The 15,533-nt window shown below is 42.5% G+C and overlaps 1 protein-coding gene across 2 annotated transcripts in view; it reads right to left on the bottom strand.

Moving 5' to 3' along the window:
- The window catches only part of PIP5K1B (phosphatidylinositol-4-phosphate 5-kinase type 1 beta), a 98,846-nt gene extending 83,823 nt beyond the window's left edge, over positions 1-15,023 (bottom strand). The window contains exons 1-3 of one of the 2 annotated variants that reach the window (XM_058044372.1): positions 14,984-15,023; positions 10,796-10,930; positions 10,197-10,292 (exon numbers count right to left, since the gene is read on the bottom strand). The gene's annotated coding sequence lies outside the window, so the exon portion shown is untranslated. Of the gene's footprint in view, positions 1-10,196; positions 10,293-10,795; positions 10,931-14,738; positions 14,820-14,983 lie in introns of those variants that run through there. The other variant, XM_058044371.1, reaches the window with a different exon arrangement.
- Between the last annotated feature and the right edge of the window lie 510 nt (positions 15,024-15,533).

Here is a 15,533-nt window from a genome sequence, read left to right as displayed (position 1 = left end):
TGGTGAAAGTAACAAATTCACAGAGTCAATTTCTGAGGTCCCACAGAAAGACTCTGAACATCCATCTTCCTTTATCAACATTTGTTGTTCATTTTAATTAGCCAAAACACCTAAGTCAAACTCTTTTTGCTTCCAGCCTTTTCAGCCAAACTTTTGCTGCTTTTAATTGCAATAATCCCCACTGTGTCAAATGCACTCTGCATAAAAGGATGAACAATATTAAGAGCACTGCAAGCAACATCCAAGCATTTAATGTGACTGCTACTAAAACAAAGTTTAAATCCAAGCAATTACTAAATCCCAGCCAGACATTTGTCACTAGGATACCTAGAGATTATTGCAAATGCAAAAATTAATAATAATTTTTTACTAAACTTAGTTGCTTACTCTGTCAAAGTACTTCATAAAAATACATATTTCTAGCAGATTTAATGTCATTTGTGATGCTTTAGCACAATATTATAGTGTTGAGAACACTGAGGAAAATATTTACTTTTTGACGAACAAGTTAAATCCCTGAAAGAAGCTTATATCCCTGTAATTATATCTCAAGTTTGAAGCTAAACTCTTTCTGCTTTGAAGATCTATGAAAGAATCAAAGATTTGTTCCAACAAGAATATAATAAAGCATCTTTTGTTTTTTAACTCGACATGTATGAACCACACTTTTCGTCCATACCACCATTTATTTGCAGGTAAACTACAATCTTCTATTAATGTAATACTGTGACAAGAAAAAAAAAAAAGAAAAAGAAAACCAGCCAATCAAAAAATACCCCAAAAAACAACCCACCAAAAAGCCCCCAAACAAACAAACCAACCAACTAAAAAACCAAAAATCCCCTAAACAAAATAGAACAAAAAACTCACAGCCAAAAAAAAACACAAAACCCCCCAAAAAACCAACAATTCAAAGCCAAGCAAAAAACTTGTAATTTACTTCCTAACACAGTCTGATATTATACATCTAACTTCATCTAAAATTGCCACTTGCATTTTAACCTCCAGTTTAACCATACTAAACAAACTATGTACTTGTGTGCTTTCATACTGTCCATAGTATGGTGTTATCCTGTTACACCACATTAAGTCAGAAATATACTGAACATCAAGGCTGAGGAAATTTCAGATCGTATTCATTAACTACATAAATTCAACTCAAAGTTCAATAATACTTGTGTGAACAACATTTGAATAGACCAGATAATTTCAGATGAAAACTAACTGAATATGATTATTTTAGATTTAAGCTTTTCCTTGAACCCCAAACAACCACAAGAAAATCCCCCTGAGTTTTGGAAAAGAATATAAACAGCTAGGCACTGCTGTATCCCTGTGACTTCCAAGATCCTTCTGACCACAGAATCAGCCTGGCATAGGGATACAATTATAAACAGGTAAAATTCAGCTCCAGTAAGAGCTGCAATAATGCCATGTATAGAAAAAGTTTAAAAGACGTCTTCTCTTAATTACTGTGGCTTATATATTTCTGAAATAAATCACTCAAGTTTTTAGCCTCTATCAGAGTGAGGTAAAAAAACTCACAAAACCAAACAAAACATGAGCCTCTTCCTTTTAAAAGGAATGTACAATCTAAACTGGATCATGATTTGGCAATATATGCTATTATTTTTAAAAATTAAGTGAAGCAAATTAGCCACCAATCCCAATTAGTACAGATGGGGGGGTTTGTCCCACAATTCACACTGTCATAATTTAATAAAAAATATGTTTGTTTCCCAGTAATTTTTTTGTTCAAAGAGAACTTCTAATTACTCAAATATAACCTGATGTGAGAAGAATGAAACATACAAAGCCACACTGGTTTTTCCAGTGTCACATCACAACCAAAGAGATCAGACAGTCCTTCAATCACAGGTGACTTTCACAGTTCTTTTTTAAGTTTAAGATAGATCCAAACCAGGCATAGACTATGGACGTGCATCAGTTCTCTATGGTACTACATTACATGTCCCCAGACACCAAACTCCTCACCATCAGTCACCAGCATCAACACTGCAGTGATGCCTGCCTTCTGCCAGCTGTGCCTGGGGCACACCTGCCCACACCACTGTGCACAAGGCTCATTTAGGGCACTGGCAACACTGCCATCGGGTAAAATGATAGCGAGGGCCAGATAACAGAAATGCCCACATAACAGAAATGCAGGCAAGTATGGAAAAGCCATGACCAGCTAGAAGATCCATTGCAACCTTTGTATCAGGGCACATACCTACACCTAGCAGGGTTCCCCTTGTTTGTCCAAGGAACACCTAGATTCAGATCTCACCACTTCAGCTCCTACACTTCTCAGAGGGACAGAGAGGGGATGAGAATAAGTCTGAACAGCAAACTAACAAAGAGAACACCAACAGTAGGATCACACAAAAGGGTCTTCATCAGGTTTCAAACTTCTGTTGACACAGATTGTCACTTCATACCAAGTGAAGTGGAACCGTGGAATTCCACCATTGGAGCCACGATCCAAGTGGTGACGCCTAAAATCACAAGCCAAACATTATTAAGATGATAACATGCATTTACCCTAAATGAACGCCCTTCATAGTGCAAATATGGTGAAATGTACACATAATACAGGACCCTGACAATTTTATAAGTTTGAAAAAATTAGCATACTTAACAGAAATAATCCAATTAGAGGAATATTAATTAAGTTAATTAATTAACCATACTTTTGGTTCTGCCCCTACTTAAGCCCCCTCCACCTCCCCCAGCTGGTAACACATGTATTATGTCTATGATACACAGAGAAAATAATAATCTCATTGGTTCACCACAGAAGCAAGATTAAACATTCCAGGAAAATTAGCTTATTGTTCTAAAATCTAAGTGAAAGGGTAGGACAGTACTACCTAGACTACAGTTAGTTAAGGACCTATATAACTTTGTAATAGTAGTCTACAGAGCTATGAATATATGGAAAATGTATAAAAAGCAAAAATCTTTTTGGCACCAGTGGTAAGATGCAAAGGGCAATTTTGAATTACAGACAGTTTGCACAGTGTATGTGCACAAAGTATAAGGAGTCAAGACGAGTGATGAAGGTAACTGCACTTAGTAATCATGCATATGTTCATGGCTGCTTACTAGTTAATAATTGACCTCCACATATGGTCACACATCTGTTTACAAATTATCATTTTTACATCACAGGTAAATAAATTCAAGCATCAAAAAATATGAGGTAGGATTTTCCTATGATGCACCACTGCTTTGGGGCTGCACCAAAGTTACATTTTGATCACAGGTGCACTTAAACTACAGCAATCTTTCTTGTGCAAGCTCAAAGAAGAGTTCCTCAGAACACAATTACTATCAGAATCCTTATACAACATTTCCTCTAGAGAAACTATGGTAAAGAGGGTACTGCTCTCAGATGATCAGTTTGATATGTCAATCCTCCATCATGTAGAGCATCTGTCACTTCTGTGACATAAAGCGTAAAAAATGGAAGCTGGATAGGTTCAAACCAAAAAATAGGAAAATACTTACAAACTCAGAAGTTAGTAACATACAACACACATTCTCTTTGGGCTTCAGTATGACAGACTTCAGATCCCAAAGAAATACAGCTAAATCTAGATGCTGGAACTCCCAGAGACCGAGCATATAATGGCTCTTTTTTCCATTTCAAACAACAATTTTAATTATTTATATAGTAGGAAAATACTGCTAATGTACATTGCTGAAACACAAAGATAGCAATCTCCTTTCTTGGTGTTGCACTGTGCATTTGTCTTACAATACTATCAGCCTCCCATAGCAAGCAGAGTATCTATTTAAATTAGGAGTCAGATAAGTGCATGTCACAGATTCCCCTTTAGAAACAAGCCTGTAAAGAAAAGTCAGAATACTAATCAGCAAAGCAATAATTTAGTGACTTACTGGGTTGCAACTGAAAAGAGGAAGTGAATTGATCAGTTCAGCTGTTAGCAGAATGCAATAATCTCAAGCTGGGAACCAGTAACTCTGACGAGTAGTTTCAAATACGTTTCCACTTTTATCCCGAAGCTTTGTGTGCTCACTTTTGTTAATAACAGCACAACAGGAAGGCCTCTGCTCACATAATTATAACAATAATAACAACCTGGTCTGTTGAGGTAAGAAGGAAAAAATGAAGGAAACACTGCCCTCATTGCAGCCTGTATGTGCTGTAGATGACTCAAAGTATTCATCTGCTGCTCAGAGCTTCCAGTTTTGCTACTCTGCTATAGAAAGGCAGTCAAATAACAAAGACAGTCCTAGACGGGGACTGTCTGTTAGTAGTAATACTTCAGACGCCAACATAAGTGTATGAAAAACACAACAAAAATCACACCTAGATAGACACCAACACACAACAAAACCCAGTATGTTCTCTGGCACGATAGAAACCTAGATAGAGAAAGAGAAGCAACCTTGCAAACACTAAACGTAGGCCTGGGGCAGCCATACAAAACACCTAGTTCTGCTAGAGACTCATATGCTTCTTGGCTATTTTGCATGAGAACACCACAGTACACTGAATCTGCTCTTTCATACGTGGACAATTAAAATATTTCTCCACGGACGGGTCAAAATTAGTTGCCCGTGTTCTACATAACTCCCGACAGAGAGCTTGGGACTGCGCAGAGATGACAGTTTATAACACTCCAAGACTTAATTAAAAGCTTTGCAGGCTAACAAGTAGGACACTCCTCCTACTGATGGAATTTTATTTTCTTCAGAAACTTAAGCATAAGACTTTGAATAAGAAATATATTTCAAATGAAAAGCAGTATGTGAGCCATCTTAACCTAAATATTTGTGGTTATATACTACTCATTCCTTAGATCTGACTCTGAATTTTTTTTTATTTGTTCAACAGTGAACATTTTAGCAGGTGTTCCTACATAATTGATACAAAAGAAATTTTGTATTCACATGGTCAATTAAGACCATCTTCTGATTGGATGGATTGTTTTATTGAAGAGGTCTCAAACTCTTTCTCATTATCAACATTAAAATTTTGCATTGTTTTGTCTAGTAATATCAGAATATTAGATGATCTCTTAAAATTACACAGGTATTTGTGCTTCAATTTTAGGTACTTTCATATCTTAGAATCCATTATTTGCACCCCATATAGTAACATTTTGTGTGTTCTTCTGCCTAGAAAAACACATCTTTAAGAATGCCACCTCTGCCTTCTGCATGCACTAAGAATCATCACACTGACAGGCCTGAAGATTAAAGTAGTCTCAGAAGCACCACATCTGCTTATATGCTAGCAGCACCATGAATTTCAGCAGAAGGCTAACAATCACAGAAAATGTGATCAGAAAGACTATGACTCTTCCTCATCCACATTCCCCAGTACTTTAAAACTATTTCTAGTGGAAAGACCAGCAAAGCCTCTAAGCAAAGTAAGTTTCCAATTCAGATTTCTATTGCCCTTGAGAAACAAACAATAATCCTCTTTCCATTGCTGTATTTAAGAATCCTACAGCAATCTATGAATAGCTGGCAAAAAAGTTTGTAGTGTAAACAAAAACTGATAACATTAAACATACAAGTATCATTATTTAACAAGATGACTTTGTTACATCATCATGTTTGTACTAAAAACAAAACCAGAAACTGTGGACTCCCATGAGAAGATTTACTGTTTTCTAGCCAGAAAGCTCTTCACAATACTTCCTTTGTTTTCATGTTGAACAAAGTGACTAAACTTGGTGGAAATCTGTTCCCTCTCAGGAGCTTCCATTACCACTTGGAATGTGAAAGTTTCTTTTCCTCAAAGTTGAGTGAGATGTAAAGAGCTAAAGTACCAGTCCCTCAAAGGCTACTCTGTGTGCCGGCCTTCATGCAGACATGTATGACTATCACCTACCTTATACAGTTACCACACTGACTTCCACATCACTCAAACTCAAGCAAAGACACAAGTTTTGGCAGAAGCTGTGAATGCAATTTTGTCATAGGGTGCGCTCCTTCATGCAAGATAAGACACATGAGCCTTCTTCTTTGCAGGCAATTTGTTTAACCATAGAAACACCACTGAATCTCTCTGCAGACCAGTGACCAGGACCTGGGTCAGCTGAGTACGAGGCAATCTCCACACCAGACCATCCCTTCTGCTCAGTGAAGAATCTCACATTAAACACGTCACAAAGAAATACAGACATCCCAATCAGCACCCGCAGGTGTGGATCTGCTGATAATGCATTGCACAATGAAGACAGTAAAAGTATAGTGATCTTTACCTTGACTCATACTCCAAAAGACTACACTGCATGGCAATCTCTCTTACAGCCTAGAAGGCAATTTTCACCCTCCATCCTCAGATAAATCTCTCCCAATATGGTCAGTCAACATACTGGAGAGAAAAGGCTGAATAGGACTATATATTTTCTTAGCAATGTTTTGTCAGAATTATGCATACAGAAACATTTGTCTATTCACACAAATCAGTAACAAGTCTTCTCAAATTTGTAAAACTCTAGAGGAGGAGAGACACCAAAGACAAAGGATTACAACACAGCTGACTCATCCCTTGACAGAGTTTTGAACGTCAAATTTGACACTGAAGTAACTAAGTAACACAGTGATCAAAAAAACTTAACTCAGACAGCACTAATGAAAATGAAGTTCAGTGTTCTTATCTGAGATAGTTTTGATTCTGTGTAGTGCTCCCTGCCAGACTCAACATGGCCATGGCCTCAATGGCCACTGCATTACTCCTGTCAAAAAGCTCTTACAACACATTAAGACCAAGAGTTAAATTAGGTATAAAAAGGGAGAGCATCTGCAGACACCAGAAAGTTACCTTAGCAGTAACCAGGATATCCCAGAATCTTACCATTTAGCTCAATCATCCTTTGAAGATTTCCAGTATAGCTCTAACAGGAGCCCCACAAATTTCTCAACTCCCTTTTAATAATGCAGCTTTACAGCTTGGGTTAGAGAAGGTAACCCTCATAGCCATGAAGACAGTTCTTTTGACCCAAAATAAATATTTTCAATTATCTTCTAATTGGAGACAGACAGAACTGGTAGCTGCAAGGGATTTTTACCCTACTCAAATAAAAACCTGGCTTCTCCCAAATTTTCTGGCTCACAAGTGTTTAAAATGTTTTACCAGCAACTGAGTTCACTTGGGTAAAAAAAAGACAAAAAAAGCCCACATTTCCCAAATTTTGTAAGCCAGCAGATTACAAACTTCCCTCCAAATCACTCAGAGATCAGCAGAAATCTTCAGAAAACCAACTAAACGCCATTTGACATACAGCCCACGGCCCAATTACGGCCATTAGTAATGAGAAAACCACAGTTTGAGATCCGCTATCTCATTCAGTTATGCCTCTTCATGAACTGAAAAAAAAAAAAAAAGATTTGGGGAAGAAACAACAGTTTGTAATGAATCCAAGAGCAAATATTTACTGGCTTTCATGGTCCAGTGGCTAATGGCAGGAGACTTCACAAGATTTTCCATAACTAAATGGCAATGCCATTCTAGCACTGGGAAACTTTTCTACACATGCCAGTCAGCAAGAGCTGCTGACACAGACCATAGGCCAGCACAGGCTGCCAGTCTCAGTACAGACCCGGGACTACCAGCAGATTGCTGCTGCTGGTATGTCCCTGCTCCCCCAGCTGCCGCTGTTGGGAATAGCTACACTGAGACCTGGAGAGTGATGGGCACACCCCTCCAACAATTAATCACAGAATCGTAGAATGGTTTGGATTGAAAGTATTCTTAAACATTACCAAGCTATAGCCCCACTAGCCACAGGCAGACCAGGTATACCTTCCACCAGATCAGGTTGCTCAATGCCCCATCCAAGCTGGCCTTGAATACTTTCAGGAACAAAGTTTCCACTGTTTCTCTGAACAGCCTGTTCCCGAGTCTCATCACTCTCAAAGTACAGAATTTATTTGTAATATCTAATCTAAACCTACCCTCTTTCAGTTTAAAGCCATTCCCCATTGTCGTATCACTAAATGACCTCGTCAAGAGTCCCTCACCAACTCTCTTACCCCCTTTAGGTATTGGAAGGCTGGTCTAAGGTCTCCCCAGAATCTCCTCTTTTTCAGGCTGAACATCCCCAGCTTGCTCAGACTGTCTTCACAGGAGAATTGTTCCAGTTGCTCCACATCATCTTCATGGCCCTCCTTACGACTCTCTCCGACAGGTCCATGTCCTTCCTGTGCTGGGACCCAGAGCTGATGCAGCCCTGCAGCTGCAGTCTCACCAGAGCAGACAGAGGGGCAGTACCCCCTCCATTGCCCTGCTGCCCATGCTGCTTTGGGTGCAGCCCAGGATGTGGCCGGGTCTCCAGGCTGCACGTGCACATTGTCCAGTCATGTCCAGCCTCTCATCAACCAGCAACCCCAAGTCTTCTACCCATGCCTGCTCTTAATCCATTCTTCTCCCAACCTGTATCTGTGCTTGGAATTGCCACAACCTCTATGCAGGACCTACATGAGATCTACATAAGACTCTCAAGCCTGTCACAGTCCCACTGGATGCCATCCCTGCCCTCCAGCACATTGACACCACACACTTTGGTGTTTTCAGCATAGCTGCTGAGGGTGCACTCCATCCCATGGTCTCTGACACCAACAAAGCTGTTAAACAGCTCTGCTCCCAGTACCAGCCCCCGAGGACACCGCTCACCACTGCCCTCCACTTGGACATTGAGCCATTGACCCCAACTCTTTGAGTGTGATCATCCAGCCAATTCCTTATCCAACAAGTGGTCCACCTGCCAAACCCACGTCTCTTCAGGTTAGAGACAAGGAACAGTGGCAATATTTTGTATAAGTCCAGGTAGGTGGTGTCAACTGCTCCTAACTACCAAGTCTATAACCCTGTTATAGAAAGTCACCAAAATTTTCAGGCACAGTTTGCCCTTAGAGAAGCCATGTTGGCTGGCACCAAACATATCTTTATTTTCTATGCACCACAGCACATTTCCAGGAGGATCTATGCCCTGATTTTGCTAGGCACATGATTGGCCTGTAGCTCCCCTATAGTTAAGTCATCATCTAGCTGCATGGATGTATCCTCTGCCATTTAGCTGATTCACACTGGTACTCAGGCCAAGAACTTCTTGTGAAAACAAACTCACCAGGAGAAAGAAAGCAAATTACTTTCCCAGATAGCAAAGAATGGGAATCTCTGCACACAGGGCAAGGAGAATCCGATCCATTCACTCTCTCGGCATGCACTAATCTGACCATGGGCTTTGCTACAGAGTAGTAAAAGTAGCTAATTTTGCTACAAAGTAGCAGCAACAAGCGGCCCAGTGGGCACAGAAAGTGAGATTTCAGGCTGGGGACAAGGCAACACCAAGCTGTTAAAACCAAGCAACAAGTTCCTCTCTCTTGACTAAGTCAAATTTCAATTTCAATTTCAAACAGCAATTTCACACACTCAATCATCTTCTCAAGAGCAAGAGAAACTATCAAGTCTCAGTTTATCAATTCCACTTCTCTCAGGCCTGTCCCCTGCCATTTACACCGCCCCACCCCCCACCACACAGCCCCACAAGTGCAGGTAGAACATGCAAATTGCCCCAGCTAAAGAGCCAGTTGAAAGACAGCTGCCCTTCACACTAGTTTCTTTTGTTCTTGCAAAGCTATTTTTAATTCAGATCCGTTCAGTGATCCGATATTATCACAAAGCCTTATCAACAGTTGTGCAACCATAGCCAAAAAAGTGGCAAACTGCCATAACAGTTGTAGCATTTTTAGTCAGCTTTGGTGCTGAAGGCAACATCTCATTAAACTGCACTGCTCACCAATCTGTAATCTTAAATGGCAGCAGTTTTCTTCAGCTCAAATGGCACAGTTAACTAAGTTTCTGAAGCTGTTAACAAGGCTTAATAACTGTCAACTACTGCAAATTGCACCAAGATTTCTACTGTAGAAGGACATTGATTTTAAGTATTTGTGCAATCAAAGGATCTTTGTGTTTGTGTTCATAATGCATAATATAATTGTGGTCATAAACTAAAAGGACATCGAGATAGACTTTTCAATTTATATTTTCCCTTGCCAAAATACTGCCAAATTCTGAGTTTGCACAAAGATAAAAGGTGCCAAGTGGAACCTGATTCCAGAAGCCTGATAGTTTCGGTTTTTTTCATAGGATAAGTTTCATGATTCACAGCGAAATGGTCTCTTTTAGAAGAGAATAAAAATCATCCTACCAACACTGGGTCTTGATCTGCAGTCACACATTTCTTATATAGCACTGAATGAATCTTTCAGCTTCTGTGTCTCAGCTCCAGGGTCTGTTCTCCGATCTTAAAGAGACATTTTAAAAGGTACATCACTATCTATAGAATTTATAATATTGCAGTGACAAGCATCACATAAAAAAACAGAGGGTACCAAGCAGGAGATAGGCCAGGTGGCATGCTTTTGCAAAATACATGAATCTTGAGATAAAACAGCTAGCATAAAAATGAGCACAGTTAATAAAATGGCCATCATCCAGCACCTGCTTTACTAGACAGAAGCATCCTATGACTATGCAAATGCACAGCATCACAAAAAAATTTCCAAGTAACTTAGTTTTTTTTATTATGATGCAGATCATAGCTGTGACACTCTGAAGAAACTATTGTGAGCTTACTCTTACTTAAAAATTTCATATTTCAAAGTACAAAACACAAACACATCTGGACAGCAGTGAAAATAAACCATGCACTTGCAACACTTGCAACTTCCTCCTACTTCACTGATGACAAATAAAACAGACCAGCTTTACTGAAAGGAGGAAATAACAAATAGTTGTAAATTGTACCTTGCAATAGGTTGATATGGTTTTCCAGTCACTACTGGAGAATGAAGAAGGAACGTAAAAAAATGGAATTTCCAGTTCACTGAAGGAGGACTTCAAGTTTCTTGCTCACATATGAGGAGAAAAGGTCTTTTGGAACTGTAAAAATGTGAAGAATAAGACAATACATGTGACCACATAACCACAACAGGAATCTGCAGTGACAAATTACATACTTGATCTATTTAGAGAAAATAAAATTCAGAGTATCAGTGGTGTCACTATAGCAAATAATGACAGTACAAAAATGATTCAAATACAAATTACACTTAGAGAAGGAATGGTCAAAACTGTACCTAGCACCAAATGGCAGGATGCCCAGCAAAGAAGATGTGAAGACCATGATCCCAATTCCCACTTGCTACGGCCGGGGAAGACTTAACTTGAAAAAGCATTCCATTGCAGTTAACTTGTGTAGAGCTTGCTATTATCTAATATGGGGTTTTAATCAATAAAACACATATCCAACTGCTCATCAATATACTCCTAAATGCACATTTTATTTTGCCTGATCATTGAAGTTTGCTTTTCACCTTCTACCATACATAAATTTCAAATATGGCATCACATAACTACAAGCAGTAGAATCATAGCATCATTTAGGCTGGAAAAGACACTTAGGGTCACAGCTATTAGCCTGACTGTGCCAGGTCCACTACTGATCCACGTCTACCCAGCTTTTGAACGCGTCCAGCCATGAGGATTCAGCTACTCCCCTGGGCACTCCTCTCCAACGTCTGACCACCCTTCCCGCGAAGAAATTTTTCCTAATACCTTATCTAAACCTTCCTTAGTGCAGCTTACGGCCTTTTCCTCTTGCCCAATTGTTACTGGGAGAATAGAACGACCCCTACTTAGCTACACCCTACTTTCAGCATCCCTTGCACTCCCCTGATCCTCGTTTTCTCCAGACTGAACAACCCCAGCTCCCTCAGCCCCTCCTCACAGGGCTTGTGCTCCAGACCCTTCCCCAGCTCCGTTGCCCTTCTGCGGACACCCTCCAGCATCTCAATGTCTGTCCTGCAGTGAGGGGCCCAGAACTGAGCACAGGATTTGAAGTGTGGCCTCACCAGTGCTGAGTAGAAGGGGACAATCCCTGCCCCGGTCTTGCTGGCCATACTATTGATGGTACAGGCCAGGATGCCAGGAGCCTTCTTGGCCTCCCAGACACATACTGGCTCATGTTCAGCTGCTGCTGACCAGCATCTCCAGGCCTTTTCCATTGGGCCCCTTTCCAGCCACTCTGCACCAGCCTGTAGCCCTCAATGGAGCTGTTGTGACCCAAGTGCAGAACCTGGTATGGCACATTGAACCTCATACCCCTGCCTTGCCCACCAATCCAGTCTGTCCAGATCCCTCTGCAGAGCCTTCCTACCCTCAAGCAGATCAAAACTCCTGCCCCACTTGGTGTTGCCTGCAAACTTAATGAGGGTATACTCAATCCTCTCATCCAGATCACCAATAAAAACTTTAAAAATTGACTGAGCTCTGGGAAACATCTCTTGTGACCAACCACGAGCTGGATGTAGCTCCATTTAACACCACTGCCTGAGCCTGGAGATCAAGCCAGTAGTTTTAACCAGCAGAGAGGGCACCTGGAAAAGCCATGGGTAGCCAGCTTCTCCAGGAGAATGCTGTGGGAGACAGTGCCGAAGGCTTCAGTAAAGTCCAGGTAGCCTACATCCATAGCCTTTCCCTCATCCATTAAGCAGGTTACCTCCTCACAGGAGGTGGTCTGTAACAAAAGCAATCGCACTGCAACACCAACAAGTACACATTCTTCAATCACTGTGTAAGACAAACCTTTAGGCAGGCTCTCAGCAATTGCTAGCACAGCACTGTATTGTGCAGGGTGCTGAAAAGGGCATAGAAGCTGTGCCAGCCCTTATCTACCCCTAAAACCAAATGTGAGCTGGGGGGAAAGGGGGAGGCAGTGCCCTGTAACCAGCTGCCCAAGGAAAGGTTGTTGCCACTTTCTACTCTAAAGTAGCCAAGAATGCCAACACACCTAACGTGCCTTGGTTACACAGAATATAAACACACTGATTAGGTACAGTATGTTCAGGACTGGAAGAATCAGTTAGCACATTTTCAACAGCACATGGAGCACATTACATGACTCGAGAGAAAGCAGTTTTTATAGTTTCTAGCCCATTCTACTGGTGTCAAAAGTAAAAGAAAAAAACCCTTTAGCTCCCTACAAGCTAGACAAGAAAGAGAGAAATCAACACCATTCCACAAACACACCCTATTACAGTAAAACATGTGACCAAATGCTTATTCTTAGGCACAGGTTTCAATTCTTCCAATATCAAGAATATCCAAACATATATCTGAAGACACCCTTTAACTACTGCCCAATGAATTTGGAGAAAGAAACTTCCAGCTGCTTTGAATGGCTTAAGGATCGATTCCCAGACTTAGAATTATTTTCTGTTTTATCTAATTGCAGGAAGGGAAGAATCAAGGAAAGAATGTAATGCAGTAAAATAAAAATAATTAAGAGGAACATATTTACAGTCCTGTTTTATTTTCTCCCAATAAATTACGTATTAGACACTGATCTTTAAAAGCAAAAGAGATTTGAATACTTGTGTTAAATTTTGGTTTTTCTGAATCAGTTTTGAAATGGCTGTAAGCAAAAAACCCAATAGATTATGGATAGGAAAAAATATTTGGGTGGAGAAAGAGGTGACAAATTAAGTACTATTATAGGTTTTGGAAGAGTCAGAGTAACAACTACATTAGGCATTCATCAGAACATGTATTCTCCACTTTGAAGATGGAAGAATTTTGAGACACAATTTAATGAACTTCATTATGATCATCTCCACACTAATAAACCATGAGATAAACATCCTATAAATTTACATTGCTACATAAAAAAGTCCAGTGGGTGCTACAATACACATTCATAAATTTCAGAACTGTCAGTGCTCCTTAGGTTCATTTTAAGAAGAATTTCTGTGGTTTTAACATTGACCTAAGCCCTCTTCACCTTACATTATCCAAATGTTAGTGTCAAATCATCTACATAAATACAGGACTCTCTAACAAAATAAAAGGAACAAACTCTCTGTTTCTTCACCTTAAGCAATATCCTTTCAGAAGTAATATGAAGCAAGTCTATTTACATTTCCTTAGGGAGAGATAACAACACCAACACCAAGTTTCCCTAAAGCAATAGTATGTACCATAGCTTAGCTTTTAAGAGGCAGCACTAAAGAGAAAAGAGAGAGGCAGAGGATAACCCTAAAACCTCTGATCACCTAAGCAGGGTATTGGAGAGATTGCTACTTTACAGAAGACACTTTATGGTACTAACACGTAAGTTTACTATTTAAGGACTTTCCTGCTATCGGGCTCTATTCGGCAAAACCAGCCTCTTGGGCAGAGAGTCCCAGTCCAGCCCCGCTCTCCCTGCAGCGCCAGCCGGACCTCCACGGGGATCGCTGCGCGCACCTGGAAAAGCCCGTTCAGCTGCAGCAGAGTCCAGTCCCTAAATGGCCAGCGCCTCAGTCACGCAGGAACCCACCTCCCACCGTTCCCCCCCATGCTGCTGGGTGCTCCTTTTCCTTAAAGTGCTGCAACCCCACAATTAAGAGACTTAAAAGTCCGTGGAAGTTCAGACAATCTCCCCCCTCCCGAAACGAAACAGACAGACCGACAGACACACACATAAGTACACAGCACAGGAACGAGACACGCTTTCCGCCAGTCCCTCAGGCCCCGGGCGCCGGCGCGGCTCCCGGCGGGGACAGGGACCCGCCGCCCCCGGCGCGCCTCAGCACTTGCCCCAGCCCGGCTCGGGGGCACCGCCAGCCTCCGCCCCGCGCCGCACGCCTTCCCCCCCAGCCCTTCTCCCTGAGGCCGAACTGGACAGCAATAAAAACATAATCAGACTAACCCGGAGACCCCACACCGCAGTCCCCGGGCACGCCGCGCCCGCCCGCCCGCAGTCGGGGACACACGGCGGGGCAGGGCAGGGCAGGGCAAGCTCCGCGCTGCGCGCGGCCGGACCGGGACCGGTACCGGCACCGCTCCTGCGGGGCGGCCCCTCGCCGCCGGCGCCCCGCCGAGCGCCCCGAGGCCGGAGGGGGGACCGAACTGCCGCCCCCGGCGCTGCCGGCCGGCACTGCCGCGCTCGCTCACCTCCAGCGCAGATGACGGCGGGAGGCGGTGCCGCGGCACGGCTCCTCCCGCCAGCAGCTCCTCCCTCCCGCCCGTGCCGGGGCCCGGCGGCGGGAGCGCTCGGTGGGCGTCCGGCCAGGCCTCCCCGCCCGGGCCCCGGCCGCTTCCCCTCGCCCTGCGGATGAGGGCGCTCTGGGAGCTCTGTGCGGCACGGCCCGGGTGAGCAGCTGGCCTCGGTGGTCCCAGGTCCGCGGGAGACGCGTCTGGAGGCGCTGTGAGGGCTGCGCGCCGCTCTGAGGCCGTGCGAGGCCGCGGTGCTGCGCCGAGAGTGACGGCACCTGTTGGCGCCTTTGTGACCGGGGGCTCTGGCTCCACTGCTCACATTAAGAAATTTCTCCCCGACTAAATTTCCTCTCTTTCAATTTGTACCCATTAGTCTTCGTCTTAGCTCTCTCTTGATGATGACCAAGAGTTCAGCTTCCCTGTAGGCCCCCTTCAAATACTGGAAGGTTGCTATGGGATCTTCATGCAACCTTCTCTTCTGCAGGCTGAGCTGCTCCAGCTTTCTCAG

The sequence above is a fragment of the Melospiza georgiana genome, chromosome Z, assembly GCF_028018845.1.
Source record: "Melospiza georgiana isolate bMelGeo1 chromosome Z, bMelGeo1.pri, whole genome shotgun sequence".
Classification (NCBI taxonomy): Eukaryota; Metazoa; Chordata; class Aves; order Passeriformes; family Passerellidae; genus Melospiza; species Melospiza georgiana.
Note: the sequence above shows the minus strand (reverse complement) of the source record. Positions and strands in the feature narration are given on the sequence as shown.